This window comes from Chamaea fasciata, unplaced genomic scaffold (genome assembly GCF_029207755.1).
Source record: "Chamaea fasciata isolate MVZ Bird 193981 ecotype frontalis unplaced genomic scaffold, bChaFas1.0.hap1 SCAF_3, whole genome shotgun sequence".
NCBI classification, from domain to species: Eukaryota; Metazoa; Chordata; class Aves; order Passeriformes; family Sylviidae; genus Chamaea; species Chamaea fasciata.
Window position 1 is genome coordinate 55,282,123 of NW_027094088.1, and position 18,663 is coordinate 55,300,785.

General features: G+C 35.7%; 1 long non-coding RNA gene across 1 annotated transcript; it reads right to left on the reverse strand.

Moving 5' to 3' along the window:
- Positions 1-5,956: 5,956 nt before the first annotated feature.
- LOC136286919 (uncharacterized) lies at positions 5,957-18,187 on the reverse strand. Its single transcript, XR_010720025.1, has 3 exons — positions 18,115-18,187; positions 7,465-7,749; positions 5,957-6,219 (listed from the first exon to the last, which is right to left on the reverse strand). It is a non-coding gene; the product is annotated as an uncharacterized lncRNA (long non-coding RNA).
- Between the last annotated feature and the right edge of the window lie 476 nt (positions 18,188-18,663).

An 18,663-nucleotide genomic window follows, 5' to 3' on the forward strand; every position in this document is an offset into this window, starting at 1 on the left:
CCTCACAATCTCTGTGGTTTACACCAATTCTTTAATCCATTTGTTTTTCATGACCTGTCTAATATAATGTCCTCACTTAAGACAAGCTTTGTATTTCCCCCCCGCCTGGGGACTCACCAGGTCTTCTTAAATTGCTTAAATTAGTTCCTGCAGAATTGCCTTGGCCAGTGCTAGGTTAAACAAGGGCATGTCACCATGAGCACACCTTCTCTCAAATTCTGTGTTCATGATCACTGTGGTCACCCAGAAAAAAAACCAGCATATCCAACATTTTCACCATGTTCACTTTGCCAGCACAGTGGGTAGCAGGACGTGTAAGTCCCAAAGTGAATAAAGCCACATAGATTGATTCTGGCTGAAACTGAGGAGGTAACCACGGCAACAGGAGAAGAGGAGCACAAACTGTTGCATGGACAAGCACTGCATGGCCAGGCTCCCTGGCATTATTTGTCCTGTAACTAGATTTAGAACAGAAGTTTCTTTTCTGTGAAATCATAATCTTTGCCTATTGTTTTAATTAATTATCAGATGAAACTTCTCCCTCATCCTGATGCCTCACCCTCGTGAAATTTCCCTCTCTCCCTCGGTGATTGCAAGTGTTTCTGCATTTGAAAGGAGCTATGAACTCCACCACTTAAGAAAAAAAACGAAAAAAACCAAAAGAAAACAACCAACCAAACAAAACAACTAAAAATACCCAAGCTTCTAGAATCAAATTCCTTAGCAGACTTACATTTTTCTTTTATTCTTAATTGTGTTGAAGGTTGCTGAAGGCAAACAAGAAAGAAGGGAACCGGAATGCCTCAGCCAGGTGCTTCTCTAGTAATTGTCCTGGGAGAAAATTCTGACTGTGCTTCACAATTAACCAGTCAATAAATGGATACAATAGCAATCTTTTATAGAAGGAATAATTTGTCCTTCCTAAAACTTCAGATTGAAAAAAACCCAATCTTTTGAACTTTTTTAAAACCAGAAGAGGAAATAACTAGCACCAAGGCAGGCAATCATCCTCCCTGGATTTTCCCTGATTTTCAATTAAAATATGTCTCTGTAATTTACCAGAGACATAATGTGGTAAAACTAATACCAAAATATATTAATGTACGATTATTTCTTGATTTTTAAAGTTCTGTTTTGAAATTAGTGATTCTGATAACACATGTAGCAATTGTGAAAACATTGAAAAGCTCTGTTATTTCAATAACAATGAGGAGAAGTAGAAAAAATACTCCTTATCACAGTCAGGGCTTCTGGATATCCTTTATCTTGAAATATGCCCTATAATCACTGCTCCTATGATTCTGAGAATTCTGTGTTCTTGGATACGCATCAAAAGCTCCTATGATTTCAGGGCCCACGTGTGGGCAATATTTATCAGCAGTGAGTCCGGATATGTTCAATGGTGACTTTTCTGTGCACATGGACCATGGTAGGATAAGGGCCAATGTCATAAATATCTGCCTTCTTTAACACAAACTCGCTCTCAATACATCTAACCACAGAGAACCAGAATTCAGCAGAAGGAGTTTCCACACCCCAAGTGACTCAAAAAAACCTGCTGTAGAGCCTATAAGTAACAGAGAGAACTGCCCTTGCTTGAGCTTTTATCTCAGAAGCCTTTGCCATGGGGCTCCAAAGCTGAATCACTGTCGATAAAGCCTCCTAAAGCAAGGCAACCACACTTGTGGAAAATGCACTTCTTAGGACAATTTTTTTTTTTTTTTACATAATGAGGTTGTTATCATTATCTAAAATATTTAAATTATTGCTGGCTTTAAAATAGACACTTGTACAGTCATTCCTTAAATGGAAACAAGTTATAAATGAAGAAAATTAACTCTCTTTCCAGCATTTATCAGAGAATACATTTTCAGTGCAGATTCCCATCTCAACTGTTGGATTTGCCTCTTCTTGCTAATGAGGAAAAATTTTAAAAAAAAAAATCTCTTTTCCATTTGGTTCCTTGGTTACTTCACCACCTGTGTAGCAGTTGCAGTAGTGAGGAGCTTTGTGTAAACAAATGTATCTTTCTTCAATATATCTTTTTCATGAAAATTTTCCGAAAGCCTTGGTGTTGTACTTTTATTAGAACTGCAATGATCAAGCACAGAATTTAAACTCAGACGGATTATTAAAAGTCACAAATCAAGAGCACATGTATTAAGGTAATCTAGTCTCATTGAGTATAACACAAAAATGGCATTATGCTGCTGGATATTGAACATAAACACTCCTGAAAGATGAAAGGTAGAGTTTTATATGCCTTTTGAACCAAGATTGGTTATGAATTGTAGTTCTTCAGCACTAGACAAGTGCTAAAATCTTTCGTGTGTCTGATCAATACAGGTAAATATTGATCTATATTCTGTGTGTAAGAGGCATAATTTGACAATTTACATTAATGCATAATTTTTTAAAACAGATCTTCCAAAGAGAACCAAATGTGAAACACTTTTGCCTGCAATCTTTGCTGAATTGCTTCAGAACAGCTCCTGCAAATAATGATTTACATATTCTTTAGCTTAAATTTCTGGACCACTTTTTCAGCTGTAATACTTGAACATTATTTTAAGTTAAACCAACGACATCCAAATAAAATATAACAGACTAGTAATTCTTTGAAGAGCAGTCAACTATTACCTTGGCCTAGGGAAATTTTACAGCTCTAATATTTCAAGGCTAGGAGATATGAGCACATTTTTTTCACTTGCTGAAAGGTCCATAAAGAATGGGTACATATTTAAGTAAAATAAGGACAAAAGAAATGGTTTACTCTGTGTCTGTCTTAGCAGGAGCATGACAAGTGCCAGCCTCCAAACATTTCCTGAAGAAAATTTTCAGCTCCCTTCTGCAAAAATATTTTTTTCTGGCAAGAATTCCACAGTGGCATGTCTGACCATGGAGGTTTACAGTAAGCAATTGGAGGACAGGGAACATACCCAGAGGCATAAAAAATGGCCATAAAGACCTAACTTTAACAGTCTAAATCACTTTTGAGCTGTCAATAGATGATTATCTATTTGTATTTCTGTTCTACAACCATGGGAGAGTAAGGAAAGTCCATGCAAGTCAGTGGAATGCATCAATAACATCCCTGCATACAGGATTATGCATGTAAGTATGTGTGCAGGTGGGATCTTCCTTAACTATTCACTGTGATATGCATGAGGAATTACCTTGTGATTATTTTCTGAGCAGTAATCATTCATTTTCTCAGGTTATGCAATAAGTTGAGAATGACAGATGAAAAATTTTATAAACCTGTGTTAACATTGTATTTTTGGCTATTAATGTCACTAATACTCAACAAGTCTCCTACTCATTATTATTTCCATGCATTGCTCAAAGGAAAGGAGTCTCTTATGCATATTTTAAACTAGTAATATTCTAAAAATTGATTTATTGATTTTATTCCACTTGATATTCTATGCTATTATTTTTAAAATTCTGTATTTTCTCATTTACTAATCCAAAAAGACAAAAAGTTCTGTTTGTGCCAATCAAAAAGGACAGTTTAACTTCCTACTTGGTTGTGTCAGCAAATTAAAATAAGAATTGTTCATCTCTAAGTCTTTTTTACTGGTCACAAGAGAAACATACAGACTGTGCTCTAGCAGTCTGAGATGGGATGTGCTTAACAAAAGGATCTCAGCATCTCATTAAGAGCAATGAAGTTTGCAATATCGATTCAACAGACATTATTAAAAAGATGTTCTTAAATTATTAACTTCCAACCTCAGCAAGGGGTCTAAAGGGAAAAGGAATGCAAGACAAAGGAACTGTTGAAAGATTAAAATAAGTAGCAAGTACAAATGCAGGGAACAACATTCTGAATAAATGTCACTTTTGTATAAATTTAAAGTTCCTAGTTTGCACTAAAGTTCTTAAAAGTGTTGGACAGGTGGTGAAACTTGAATATACAAGTTCAAGGACTAAGTCCTAAATAGATGTACTGAAATTTAGTTGCAACAGTGAACCTGTTTCCTTGAAAAAAAGAAATGTTTCACCTAAAGATATTGAAGAAGACCAGTGTCTTTGGACGAAAATCTGGTGCAAAATTTTAGACAGTCACACAGGAAAACTTTGAGCTGTAAGACTGAAGAGAAAACCTCTTAAAAATTGGAATTTTTGCTCGAATTTGCTCTTTTGGCTTAATGCTTTCCCTCATGAACGAATAAGATCAAGCCACTCAAAAGCTGTACGCATCTTTAAATTCCTTATCACTTTATAACTAAATATAGATTGTTTTTAATTAACATATCACACAACACTATACCTCAGCTTTGCACATGAGTCAGTACAGAAAATTCTGAAAATGAATGTGTTCATTATTAAATGATCCCCAAACTATTTCAAATGACCTTTTGTGGCAAATTTCAAGCTTTGTAAGTTGTCTCATTATTGTCCACTGCCAATGGAATTTCAGCTTGTGTCATCCCCATCTGCTACAATTTCTTGATCTTGCTGTTAAAAGATACTTAATTAGATGCAATGAAATTTAATTAAAAGAATATTAGGACACTAAAAGCATATGCACTCTTGCTTGTATTTCCTACATCTATTAGTGCAGTCTCAAATTGACCACTCCATAAAAAAGACAACATTCTTTTGAGGCCATGTTTGCTTTTTACAGATACTCTGGCTCATTCAGTGTAGTTTGCACACCTTTTTATTGTTTCCCTTTGTCCATCATGCAGCCCTATTGCTCGTTTTCTGCTTGCTACTTAAATACATCTATGAACAAAAAATTATGAATTTAATAATTAGCTTTTCTTCGCAGACCATGTGTACAGCATTTGCTCTTCAAAAATGATTTTAACCTTTCTAGGAATGATTTTGCAAGACATGTTGACATATTCCTGAGAGGGGACTATAGTAAAATAACACTTATTCCACAAGAGCACATTAAATTAGAAGCACCAATTTGAGATGCTGCAGGACTAGCTTTTCAGATAGCATTTTCTTTTATATGCTCAAATTGCAGCTCTCACTGACTGTATCTGCAGGTTTTCAGATACTCTGTAAATTATCAACATACTAGTGACCTGTCAAAACCACTGTTCAGTAGTGTCATTGATATTATTTGTTCAATATCACCATCAGATCTTCATGGCAGAAAGCAGTATTGAAACCAGTTTCAGCATCTAGATGTAAAAATTAAGACATATCTGGCAACCCTCTGTCTCACTGAAAACAGCCGTTCCATTTTCTGCAGCAGTCCAGGCAGAGTCTCACTGGGATAGTGTAGGGTTAAAATGTTTCTAAAAATCATGGGAACTGTATACAATAGATTCAGGGGAGGTGGAAAGAAAGGTTGGACCTGGATAGGCCTTGGAAAGGGAGCCAAAACTACATAGGCCCTGAAAACAAAGGTTAGGTTTTGTCTTTACTAGATCATGTGAAACTGCACCTGCATAATCATTATATGATAAACGATATGATTGTTAATTGTAATGATTATTTGGTAATTGAATATGATTATTATATTAAACAAGAATCATGAGAAACGATATTTGGGGGGCCTGAAGGAAAGTACAAGAATTCATGCTTGGATAAAATCAATGTATACAACAGAACAGTATGGGTTTAATAATTAATATATATAGTTATATAACAAAAGGGTATAAAAACATGTCCATCTCGAATCCATGTCAGAGTCACATTTGGGTCTGTATCCTGTACCCCTGATTCCCAGAGCTCTTCAATAAAAGCACCTGCATATAATCATTCTATGATTATATGTTTCAATGCTAACAACTGGACAGCAATGTCTTTGGATATAAAGTACTGGCTCTATGTCTAAGAACTCACTTCATGCATTCTTGGGAACTGGGATGCTAGCTTCTTCTAACTCTTGAAAGTTTGACTCTTCATGTGTTATTTCTAAAAACATGGGAAATATCCAATAAAAATTCATTAAACTTTAGAAGACAGAAATTCTGACACAAAAAGTTACTGTCTTTCACAGAATTTATTAAAAAATTTATGATCACACCTCAGTTAACAGAAATAACTGCAAGCAAATAGGAGAGGGCCATTTCTGTGAAACAACACTTCTAGAAGACACAGTAAACCTTTGTCTATGGGATGTCTTGTGTCTTTTGACAGCAAACACTGAGGTTCAAAAGCACAGATCAATTGCTGTGAGGGATTATGTCGCAGGAATTTCCTGGTTTCTTCCAGACTGTCCCTCTACAATTTGGAATCTTTGTGCTGTATCTGGCAGAGAAAAAAAAAATTAAAAAAAAAAAAATAGAATAGATGAAAAAATAGCAGGAGATCTGTAGAGAGAAATTCATTAGGAGAAATCATTGCACGGACTGTTCACCCCTGCAGAAGGCAAGCTAAGTAAAGCTTAGTAGAAACCAACAATATTTACCAAATTGACAGCAAAGTTTCAACCCTCAGGGTGTCACAGTAAAATTTCTGCAAAAAATTAAAATTAATTGAAGCAGTTTATTCCTTCTTTTCTATGCCTAAAATCTTTGTTCTGGAAAACAGTGCTTTGTTCCCAGTTCCCCCAAAACATCACCTTAAACTGTGAAAATTACAACAACAACAACAAAAATATATATGCAAAGAGACAAAATTATTTGTTGAGTAAGGATTTTTTTCTTTGTCAATCTTGTCAGAAAGAAAAAGTAGATTCAGCAATACAAAGAACTTTGTGAGTTTTAATTCATGTTGATAACTTTTAATGTCTGAAATAAAAGAAAAGCACATTCTCCAGGCATAGAAGATGGAGAAAAAAATCCGCTTACACCAACAGATATGTAACTCACACCCTGAATTCCAGTACTCTTTGAAAACTGCTGAGGAACTTATGAGCAACTGTGTTTCTGACAGCATAATGCTCCTTGGTTCACATTATGAATTAAACACTATGCAGTTTAAGTTCTTTTCTTTTTCTCAGAAATATACTTCATTATTCATAGCAAGTAAACTATACATTGCTTTGTATGTTTATTTTTTTGTCTATTCAGTCCTGTATTTAAATTTTACACTTGCAAGGTAGGGTAGTGTTGGTTATTTTCCCACTAACTCTTATTTTTAACATGAAGCAGAAGTTATCTTACTTCAATTAGAGATATGGATATCTTTATCACAGAGTAGTTATATTCATAACATACTGTGAAATGTTTTCCCTTGTAGAGTAGTTGTCTGTGGCACGCTGCAGCATTATATTTAGTCAGTCAAGATAATGAATTTACATTTAAAGAATGTTAAACATACAAATCACAGTATAAACTGAAGTAAAAAATATGCAGATAAATGCAATGAGCCTTTCTATTTCAACAGTGATTTGTAGACTTATATTTGGCAAGAGAAGGAAAAGGGAAATGTTGTTTCTGTTGAGCATGGATACCATGGAAATGTTTATCAAGATGTGAAAGTATATATGGAGGGGAGGAAGAGTGGAGTGGGTCCTAGATGTCATCTCTTTCCATTTCCACATCCTCTCACCTTTTGCTTTATCATCCATGATCTTGTCATCTGCTTCATTTATACTTCCATCTTTCAAAATTTAGGCATTTTCTTTGCAAGTTCTATTCCAGGTTCACTGGCTCAGCCACTTCTGCAAGCATGTGGCTCTTTACCCTGAAGTAGACACAGTGATCATACTATCTGGAAGCACCTGGCAGGTCCAGAAGCAGCTTAACCCCTCAGTGGACTCTGTGCTTTGGCTCTCCCCATGGCAAATTCCATAAATCCTGGAAGATGGGAGCTCCACAACTCGATCTCACGATCCTGCAGAAAAGACAGGATGACATCTGAGTTGTAAACCCCCAAATTCTTACAGTCCATTTTTTTCTCTAAACTACTTAAGTCCTGCTACACATTTAAGTCAGAAATATTTTAGTGTTATTATACACCATGCCTACATAATATTTCTTGTTATGTCTCTAGTGCTTCCCCTTAGCCATTAGGAAAATATCTCATTTTGTCTCTAAGAGAGGTCCAGTGATAGATGCTACTTGCAGTTAAAATTAAATATTTGATTCACCAAAGCACTGGAAACACATTTGAAAAGAGATTAGGCATTGATTTTCCTGTATACTCTTGCTGTGTTGTTCACTTTGGTTTTTTACTTTATTCTTCATGTCTTCCAAGTTATTTTTAGCCTCCTGGAGACAAAAACATGGTTTTGTGTGAAGCTTAGCAGTTAGCTAAGTGAAGCAACTGAAAATCTGTTAGCACAAAAATGACTGGTTTTGGAGTTTGATCAGTTCCCCCCAAAAGCCACAGCCTGCTGGCTGTGCACATCTGCTCTCCTAAGTGCTGTGAATGCGCTGCATTTGTTCTCTCTGGAAGTAAAACCTATACACCAATACAGATCCTTCAGCAAATTCACACAGTTGACTTGATTTCCACTTGTAATACATTTTTCCACAGCACTGTCTTGTTAATATTAATGCTTCTGCACGCAGACAGCTGATATAAATGAGTTGCTAATGGAACAGTTAGTCATCAGATGCCAACTTTTCTATTTAAAGTGTTCACACAAGTTAAATGAGACAATAGCTATTGTGAAATGCATGAAGTAGGATTAAATCTGTAGCGGCATATTGCCAGAAGTTCTGGTCATCTCAATTTCAAAAAGTGCCAGTGTAAAAGAAAAGTACATCAAAGCTCAATAAGGATAATCAGAGGTGCAGAATGACTTCTCTACATGACAAGATTGAACACGTTCTTTATCTAAAAAATTAAATAGATGAGGAGGCATAAGATAACAGCATTGAAAACTATAATTCACATGAAGAAGGGATATAAGAAATTGCTATTGACCTCAAAGAGCTGAGGGAGTCATATGGTAATACAAGGCAACAGATTTAAGATAATCAGGAAGGGGTATTTTTAATGATTTTTGTAATCACAAGGTAGAATTAATTTTCCCAAGTCAGTTTGGATTTAAAAAGTATAAATGGATTTGAAAGCTCAAGGAAGTCCAAGCCAAGGAAGTATTTACTAATGTCCAGTAGTTTGTGACAGCAGCGAAAGTGATACGTGTTCTGGAGGTCTCCTGCAGCTTTACATCGTGGTAGGATCTCAAGGGTATACAGACAGAGATTTTGAAACACAATAACATTTTTCTGGGTACTTTAAATAGGTACAATAAGGGAAAATAGTTGTACATAGTTGCTAACTTAGAGATGAGTCAATTGAACAGTATCAGCAGAGTTGTGAATATCTTCCATGCCTGAAGGAGAGAAATGTTTCTGCATGTGTAGGGAAGACATATGAATGAAGATGTGATGGAGACACTGATTTGCAACCAGAAAAGACAGCTCCACCACCTACTTTTATGTGAAAAAAAGACGTAGAGCAGAAGCTTCTGCCTGGAAATCCTTTTCTGTCTTTTTATGCTGCACACAAAAGTGCCTGAGCATTAAGTCCCAGGCTTTGATCCCTGGCCTGACTTTGCAAAAGGAAAAAAAAAAACAACTTCTGGGAAGTAAATCCTGAGTTCCAGGGACAGTTTCACTTGTGAATGCAAGGTGCATTACAGCATCTTCTGAACTTCTAGAGGAGGCTGGGCAGTTCAAGCAGACATAAACCCAAAAACTTCAAACCTGTCATTGCACCATCCAGCTACATCAGCAACACTGAGTATGATGTTACTTATTTACATATTCTTTTTTTCTAAATACATATTAGAATGAATACTCTTTAAAATTATCTGGGCCAATGCCTCAATTATTGCAATGGCTTTGGGAAGAATTAGTGTAAATCAACAGCCTCTTTTACTCTTCTGCTTTTTTTCTGAGAGCTCATTTGTACTTTTGGCAATATTGTTCCAACAGAAATTTTACTGGACTCTCTTTTGACTTATTAGTTCCTCTGAAGTTTATCTAAGTCTGTATTGAAAACTTCCACTCTACCACAGGAAATCTAGTAAGAACTCTAAGAGTTTACACCTGTGGAAGCTGAAGACTTAGTGTCTTGATAGGAGTGACATTATTTAAGTCCTATTTTAAAAGTAGAAATATCCATTTTCAGGTAATTCCAAATGATTTCTGATTATAATATTCCAAATGAGGATATTTTCATCTTCTTTTTAGCACATGTAGGTAAGCATGACCACAGAACGTAAAATAATAGACAAGCAGTGGTATTACCAAGAATAACTTCAATAAATTAACTTAGAGGCTAGAAATAATTTAATTTATTTTTGCTTTAAAAATTGTAACATTAAGAACTGTGCTCTTAATTTGCATGTTCAGATATGACATATATCTGTATCTTGGCCTTATTATCAGCCAAAAGGCTTTTTTATGGTCCTTTGACTTGCAATTAAGTGCTGTGCCTTTGAAGTATTATATACTTCCATGTCATGCATCTTCTGCTTTCTATTTTCATTCTATTCCTAACTTACACAAGTTTCACTGCTGCTAACAAGCCACATGAAGTAATTAAAAATGAATAAATCAATGAAAGCTCCCACAAGTACACAAGAATCGGCTAAGTAACTGTCATCAAGCCCTGAAATAACTGTAACAACACACTGGGCTATAACCAACCAAATGAGCAAATAAAAACTTATTTGATCGTGAGGGAAAAATAAGTGTTTTATCTACAAAACCAGTGTAATAAGGCAGGATTAAGATATAAATCCTGGGAAACAGAGGGAGGAAGAACCCCAGTGATCTCTAACTGGGAATTAACTCCAGAACATGATAGTAAGCTGGACCATAACCCTACACTTCAGTGCCTTTGCAGTACCAAACTGAGCAACCATGTACAGCCACTTAATCCTAAAATGGTAAGATTCTGACTCCCCTTTTAGTGATGTCTTACCCTTGAAATGAGGACTCCATTGAAAATACTACGAATTTCATTTTGGTGCCATGCTGCGATCAACACAGAAATAAACATTCTTTTTCTAGTGGATAATGTGTTTTAGGTGCTCAGATTTTGATTATTACATTGACAAAGCTGATCAAGTCTTCAGTGTCATACTGGCCTGAAGGACACTGAGAACCAAAGAAATCATGTACTCAGAAGTAAGTGGATATGTCAGGTTGTCTCATGGAGAAGTCATATTTTTCTCGACAGGAAATGCAGGCTGTGATACTTTCTCATTTCATGCCCCGGTATTTTTCACACAGGAAAGAGGAGGAGACTAAAATAAAAATTTTCTTTAGTAGTATCATCCAAGTAATATATTTTTCACTTTCTAGATTTCTTTCTGTCAGGCTTGCAAATACAGACTTCTTTAATGGGAATGTATCTGATATAGTCCAATACTAAAATCCAGCATATCTATATGATCTAAACAGGCAAGGAATGTCAATTTTAAAAAACTTTTAGGTATGGGGAATTTCTCTTCATCTGCAACATTAGGGGCTTGATTCTTCATTCTCTTACCGTGTAGGTCTTTGGAGATATGCTAATTGACCCAGAAAGTGAAATTAAAACTCAAGACTCCTCCAAAACAAAACTTAGGTCAAAGTACCTGTGCAAGTTTTCAGTACTAGTGACAGGAAAAATGTATCAACTGGAGATATTGAAATAAGGCATTCTATTCATTATTTCACATTGAGAACTTCCCTACTTTTTGTTTGCTAACTAAAAACAGGGTTTGAAATTCTAAGAATATGCAAAAAATGACAATTCTATTCCAAAATGGAATATTGAATGTTAGGTTTATTCAGACTGGAATAAAGCATTTTAAAAAGCTTAAACTATCTGGCTAGACCTGGAGGGTATTCAGATTAGTGAGCATCAGAGCCCTGTGCCTACACATTGCTAGAGCTGCTTTTATCAGCTGAATTCATGATCTCATAACAGATGATACAGGAATTGTTCAACAGAGCTTTTAAAAACTTTACAAAACTATGAAGATTACACTTAATTATATGACATTAATTGCCTTTATTCATTAATTCTCTTCTGATTGAATCTAAATATTTTACAGATCTTTCACAGGATCACTATATGAAAAATACATCACCATATTTGCCTATTTGCTCTGTCAATATTTGCATGATAGTGTATAGGGTTTTTTTTTCCAGAGCTCTCATGTTTTTATAATGTAAAGTTATCTTTCAAAATCTATATGTATGATAGAAAAACTTTTCCAGTTCTTACAGTATTATTACATGTAATTTCTCTGACACTGTAAATTTAGAAACATTTAATAATTTCTGTCTTATAGAACATCCAGCTAGTGAGGTGCTGTCATAAAATTAATGTTGTAAAATATACATGTATCATCTTTACAGACTAGTATATAATTCTTCTGCTCTCCAGGAGAAGACAGAACTTTCAATAGAGAATATAAACATGCACTCTTTAGAAGTCTATGTTTTCTAGAACAGCAGTGAAAGTGTTAATATTTCGGGTGTTTGTGGCATGTAAAAGAAAAAAACAGTTTACTTCAAAATGTACATTTTTCTGGTGATACCCCTTAAGAATTGCTTTGTTGTACTCACTGCTAATATTTTTTTCTATATTTATGATTTCTTAGGCCTGTAAATGAATCAGGAGTCTTCTTTTCAAAGAAAGAGCATGAGTTGTTGCAAACAGATATGCACTAGTGAGCAGCAGATTTTACATATGTTAGTCAATAAAATTAATCTGAATAACCTGTAATTCTTCTATTAATTTTTCTATCACAGTGCACATGACTAGATTAGATTCTTGGCCATTTAAGCCCTGCTGAGAAAGAATTCTGCTTGAGAATGGTCTATATCCACTATTTTATGATGGTAAAAGAAAAATCCCCATGTACTTGGGGAAAATTTGGACAAATGTTTTTGAAGAAGCTTTAACAAAGAGATAGGGTATGTTTGGAAGATTTGGCAGACTCTCTGCAGCTTCCTTTCTTCTGCATTCGAACAGCTCTGTGATGTGCCCAGGTTAGACAGAGCCCTGACCAGGGAACAGCTCCATGTCTGCTCCCAAATGTGGGCTCTTTCTGAAGCCACCATCAAGCCAGCCATGGTTAGCTCATCAAAACCATTCCAGCACACCAATTAAGCAGATCCCTTGAACCTCAAATCAACTTTCTATAAACCACCAAACTAATTTTTCCTCCTAAACCTTCTTACACTTGCTCTTCTTTTCATAACATACGAAAAATAAATGAATTTCAAAATGAGATTACTAATAACCACAGCAGGTCAAAAGGTGACCTGAGGAAATGTCCCATTTGTATTGGCTATTTAAGCTAGCTGGCAGCACAGATAACTACTTCACAGCTAAGAGGCTGTTTACCATTCCAGAATGAGAAATAATAAACACCACTCTTTCATTGGATGTTCTCTGAGTCAGATTCTTTCCGCTGAATTCTAATCTTCCCCCTCCTGGAATAATAAATATCAATCACCTCTCACTGCTTAGCAAAGGTACTATCTTTAATTTGAAAGGATCTTTTTTTTCACTTTCTAACTTTTTTTCTGTTCTGTGCAGATGAAAATTTCTGTATGAATGCAAATTTCATTCATTTATTCAACATTTTATCCAGCTCCAGCTTTTGATAAATATGATAAGTCTTATTTCAGGGACAGCAGAGAGGCTGACTGATTCCATTTGAAATTTAATGGTTACTTAGAGCATTATGAAAAATTCTCAGGACTAAACCCTTCAATAGAAAGGAAACACATCACTGACAATTCCAATTATGTTTTAACACTAGACAGTGGGTTTTTTTTGCTGCAGTATTTTACAAAAGACCAGATTTTCACTTATGAATCCCAAAAATATGTTTGTTTTACATCTGAAGTGACATTTAGACAAAAAGAGAGCTTTATTTCCAAATCTTTTAATAAATAACCAAATAGTATTTTTTACCTCCCATTCAAAAAGCCATTGTCTTTTTTCATGGTCAATTTTCCTTTTAGTTTCAGCATTTTAACATAAAACATTGCAGGAATATCCATTATATACCTTTTGAAAATTGTCTCAAATGTCTCTAGCCTGGTAAACCATTGCACTAGAGAATTCTTTTACTCTGGTTTTGAAAAGTTCACCTTGCATGACCTCTAAACAAGACAAAGGCATTCTGGTACATGGAGATTTAAGAACAGCAAGACAAAATGCTCTTGCACTACTTGAATATTGCAGAAGTGTAACTGATGTGGTGCTTTCTTTGGAGGCAGCGAAATGTTGCTTCAGACTAAGAAAATATCTCATCCACATTTAAGCAGAAAGACAGAATTGTTGCAGAACTTTTTTTTTTTCCACGGGAATAGCCACCAGCTGAAACATGCATTTCAGTTTCAAGGGAGATAAATAGAGAATATGCAGATCAAAATTACATCAGGATAATTTCAAAGACTAAGGGTATCCAAACTCTACAACAGTTTAATAAGGAGAAACTTTAAAGTTCTCACTCCAGCACTTGTTTTCCAACAGAACAGGTTGGAAAAAACATCTTTGCTGGATAGACAAGTATGCCTGACTTTACCTTTGCATGGACTGAATGAGGTGAATGAACTCTCAATATTACATCTGTTCACACCTCTCACAACTTCTGTGGAAGTGTCAAGATGCTCATTTATTTATGAGCTCAACCAAGTAACCAAGCATGTATTTTAAAATATTTGTTCAATGCAATGTTTTTTTCAAATATGGTATTAGGCATCAAAGTTTAAAAGTAAATTAAATACGACACATGTCTACCCAGCATTTTTTTTAGAAAATGACTAAAAATTAGTCTTTTCTTATTTCCCACCAGGGACATAGATTAATGAATTGAGATAAATTTATGTGGTAATATTTTAGAGGATATCTCAGCTAAGCGCCCAAAATAAAAAATAAAGTTAGAAGAAAATGTCACATCTTCACAGAAAGCAACTTCCAGGTAAGTGAAATATGTAGGAATATGAGTCACTTTCTACAGTGCATGGAAAAAATAATTGTCCCTTTAGGAAGTATAGAAAAGAAGTCAAGAGACAGAAGTTCTTCTCCCGATTTATTTCAGTAACATTTAAAAAGGAGCATCAAATTAAATCAGCTTCATTTATCTTGACTATATGAGCACTGAAAGTGTACAGGCATAATAAAATAATATGACGTGATGATCTCCGTAATTCTTCTGTGTTTAGAGGAAACATAAGCGTAAAAAGAAATGGAAAGTGCTGTCTTCTTACCTCTATTGTTTTCAGCTGTTAGTAGGCTCTGCCTGATATCAGTTATCAGTCTCTGCACAACTCAGCTACTGAGTCCATTTTGAAACCTTTTTTTTTTTGCATCCACAAGGGAAAAATATTCAAGGAAAACTCTGTCTCTACTCAAAGGATAATTTGTGTCACTGTGCATCCAAAAACACCCACATGTTTTCAAAGAATGCTGATGTTCTGACCCCAGTATATCACCTATAGGAAAGGCATGTCTCCAAGGCAACTATGCCTTAATTTGTCTTGTAGCTCAAGTTTTTCACTTGGCATTGCCAGTGTTTCAATTTTTCTCAGCATCACATCTTTATCTGTTTGAATGTATTCTGTTTTATTACAAGTTTCCTTCTTAAGCTTTAAAATCTTAGACCAGATAATGTTAGTCTGTTGAAATGACTCATTTTCAGAAAAGTAAAGAGAACCAGCTTTCCTTATGTCACTTAATAAATATTTAATCATAATCATTCACAAATGCAATATGCATATCAAAGAGGTCTAATTTGAGTAGTGAGGATTTTCTGGCTCTTAATTCTATTGACGTCGACTTCTAAGGACTATTAACCAGCTTTCTTTATGGAACATGATGTTTCTTATGTCTCTTTCACTGAAGTTTTGCGTGTCTTTTTATATTAAAAAAGCTATTTCCAATGTTAACATACTAATTTCTTCACAGAAAGCATCTCTACATTCATTAACATCTCTGGGAAGCTCCTCCAAGATAGATTTCCAGAACTTTGCTCTAAAACACTAATTGGTGTTAAAGCTGAGACAGACAGAATTTTAAAACCACAAAATATTCCATTTCAGATATTTCTATTAACCTCATCTAGAACTCTGTATATTCACCTATAAACCTAAGGCATGCTGTAAAGAAAGAACCTGTAACTTCAAGTCTCAGAATAGCAGGTGGAATTTCTAAGTAAGGAAATCAGTTTTCCTTAGTAAGATGCTTTCCTAAGTAAGGAAACACTGATTTATTTTTTTTTTATTTATTCCCCCCCCGATACCTGGGAATTATATACAGGATTTCCCTGAGTCTTGAAACCAATGGAAGTCTTTGCCGATCTGAAGGTTTGAAGCTCTAACAAAGTGAAAATGCAGGGGACAACAGTTGGAAGGGAAATAGGCTTTTATGAGCTCTTTATGATTCTATCTCCTGTGCCTGTCCTTCCTAACAACTTTTTGGTAAGCAACACAGTTTCCCAGTCTACAGATTCATGACGGCTGAATAATTTTTTTTGTTAAAGTTCCTTTAGACCTATCCATTTTCATAACAGTCAGTTGTTTTCCCGCAGTAATTTTTTTAAAAATAAAAAATGGCATTCAATCTTACATCTTAGCTCCCTCACTGTGAACTGATCCTCTCTACTTTAAAGAGAAGTTTTACAGTTAATATGGATTTTCTTTTGCTTTGATTGTTCTGATGGGTTCCCTCCCCACAGGTTTGGCACTGACAGTCAGTGCCACCAGCAGAAACCTGGGGTGCCCTGTAGCCTGGAGTGCCTGCCTGCAAGAGCAGCCCTCTCTTCTGTCATCAAGCAAGTTACAGGAGTTCAGGCTCTGGAGAGAAACCTCTGCATCTTTCCTCTCATGAGCAACTGCTAAAACATGAATTTATCACTATAAACTATTGAAACTTTAGTCAGCTAAAAGCTTCACGGAGTGTTTTAGAGCACTCTGCCCTCACCTGTGACCACTGGTAGCTCACAGAGAGCTCGAACCAGGAGCACCAGGCCATTGCTGAAGACAGTCCTGACTGTGCCTATGGCTGTGGTGTGGCCAGGCAGAGCAAGCACTCCTAAGTGGTGCATCCCTCATGGCATGCTGTGCTCACACCTTCCAGCTAAAGCCGCTGTGTCTGCTCATCCTGCTGTTGCTGTATGTGGTGCCAAGCAGTGGGACTGTCTGAAAATGACCGCACCTTCCTTCTCCTCACATGTTCTAGGACAACAAACTATCAGTGTTTGTGATTCAGCGTGTTCATGAAATCAGGTGTGCTGCTATATAGGTGGTTGTGAAAGCGAAGGATAGGGATTCTAGAGTCATTAAAAATGCAAAGAACAGATCACAGGCTGTAGTTCCTGACACTAGAAATAATACAAGTGACTAGTTTTATTTGTCAGCAGGTTTTGAGAGGTTTTAATTTCATTTTGGTCCATATATTCCTAGCTATAAATCTCTTTCAAGACACTTTTCTTCCTGTCTACCTATCTGAAAGAAAATTTAAACATGCAAAGTTTCTTCATTTCCAAAGCTCTCCACAAGCATGTCCATGAACAGGAGTTTCTTATTCATTATTTTCATTATGGCATATGCATCACAGAGCAACCAGAGAAACATGAAGTCCTTATAAACTCCCTGAAAAGCGGTAGGGAAACAGTTTAAATTCTTCTTTTTCTCTACCAGTAGAGCACCTGAAATCTTTGAGAAGCCAATATGAAATACAATATCCTAGCCATAATAAGGGATATGAGGAATGAACACACTTTGTGAAAATTAATCTAAAATCATGTAGAAGTAATTGTGAGGGGTGTTTATAGACTCACCAGAACACTGCAGTCATGGAAGGGTTTTATTCTTTATCTTGGCTTCAGTATAGCTCTGCATATGCCAAGAAGGTATATAATTACTCCTAGCCAGAACACCTTCTGTGGAAATGAGTCTCACCTTTTATGGTTTAGACACAAGATACAAGTGCTTAAGAAAACAGAAAGCAAGCTTCAAAGCTGAACAGCAAGTCCATATGGAGGTCACCCCCACCCATTTTCATAAGTCCAAAGAACTCACTTCAAAAGTTCTGCAATAGCTAAAAAAGATACAATCCTCAGAAAAAAAACATATTAGGTTCAGGGTTCACAGCTATCATAAGCACAAGAATGAATTCCATTACAAAAGACTGAATTTCGTTCTTGCCTTTTCTCAGACTGAAATATTTTCTTTTTACTATAAACTTTTCTTTCATTTAATCCTCTATTGATTTCAATTAAGTTCTCACCAGGTTAGCATCTCCAGCTGAGGAGTTCTCTCCCCTCATTCATCTGTTTTTTTGACTGTTCTTCAAGGTTTCAAATCCAATGAAAACCCTAGGGAGTAACAACAAAAAATTGGCACTGTGCTAGGAAATAAACTTCCTGTAATCTGTCACTGTGAAATTCCTTTAAATTTTCTTTCTTCACACATGGGCAACAGTGGATCCAAAGAACTCATTAATGATTCTCATGAAATGCTTTCAATTTAAAACTGTTTTGAAGGGTTGTAAAAAAGGTGTTCTTCTGTAGGAGGGTGACAGAGGGAAAACATCAGTTTATGGCTGAAGAACTGTTCTGCAATATCAGAGATGTGTGCCTGGATAACTTTTGCCACAGACTTTCTATGAGATTCTGAGCAAGAAACTTCTTGGTTCTTCTCCTATCTGTAAATATATGACAAGGCCTGTCCTGTTTCCTATGGTTTAGTACAAACAGATTTATTAGGAAAATATTGGTGAATACCAGAGAAGGCCTGAAAACACACAACTGTCCAGCTGTGCTCATTTACATGGCTG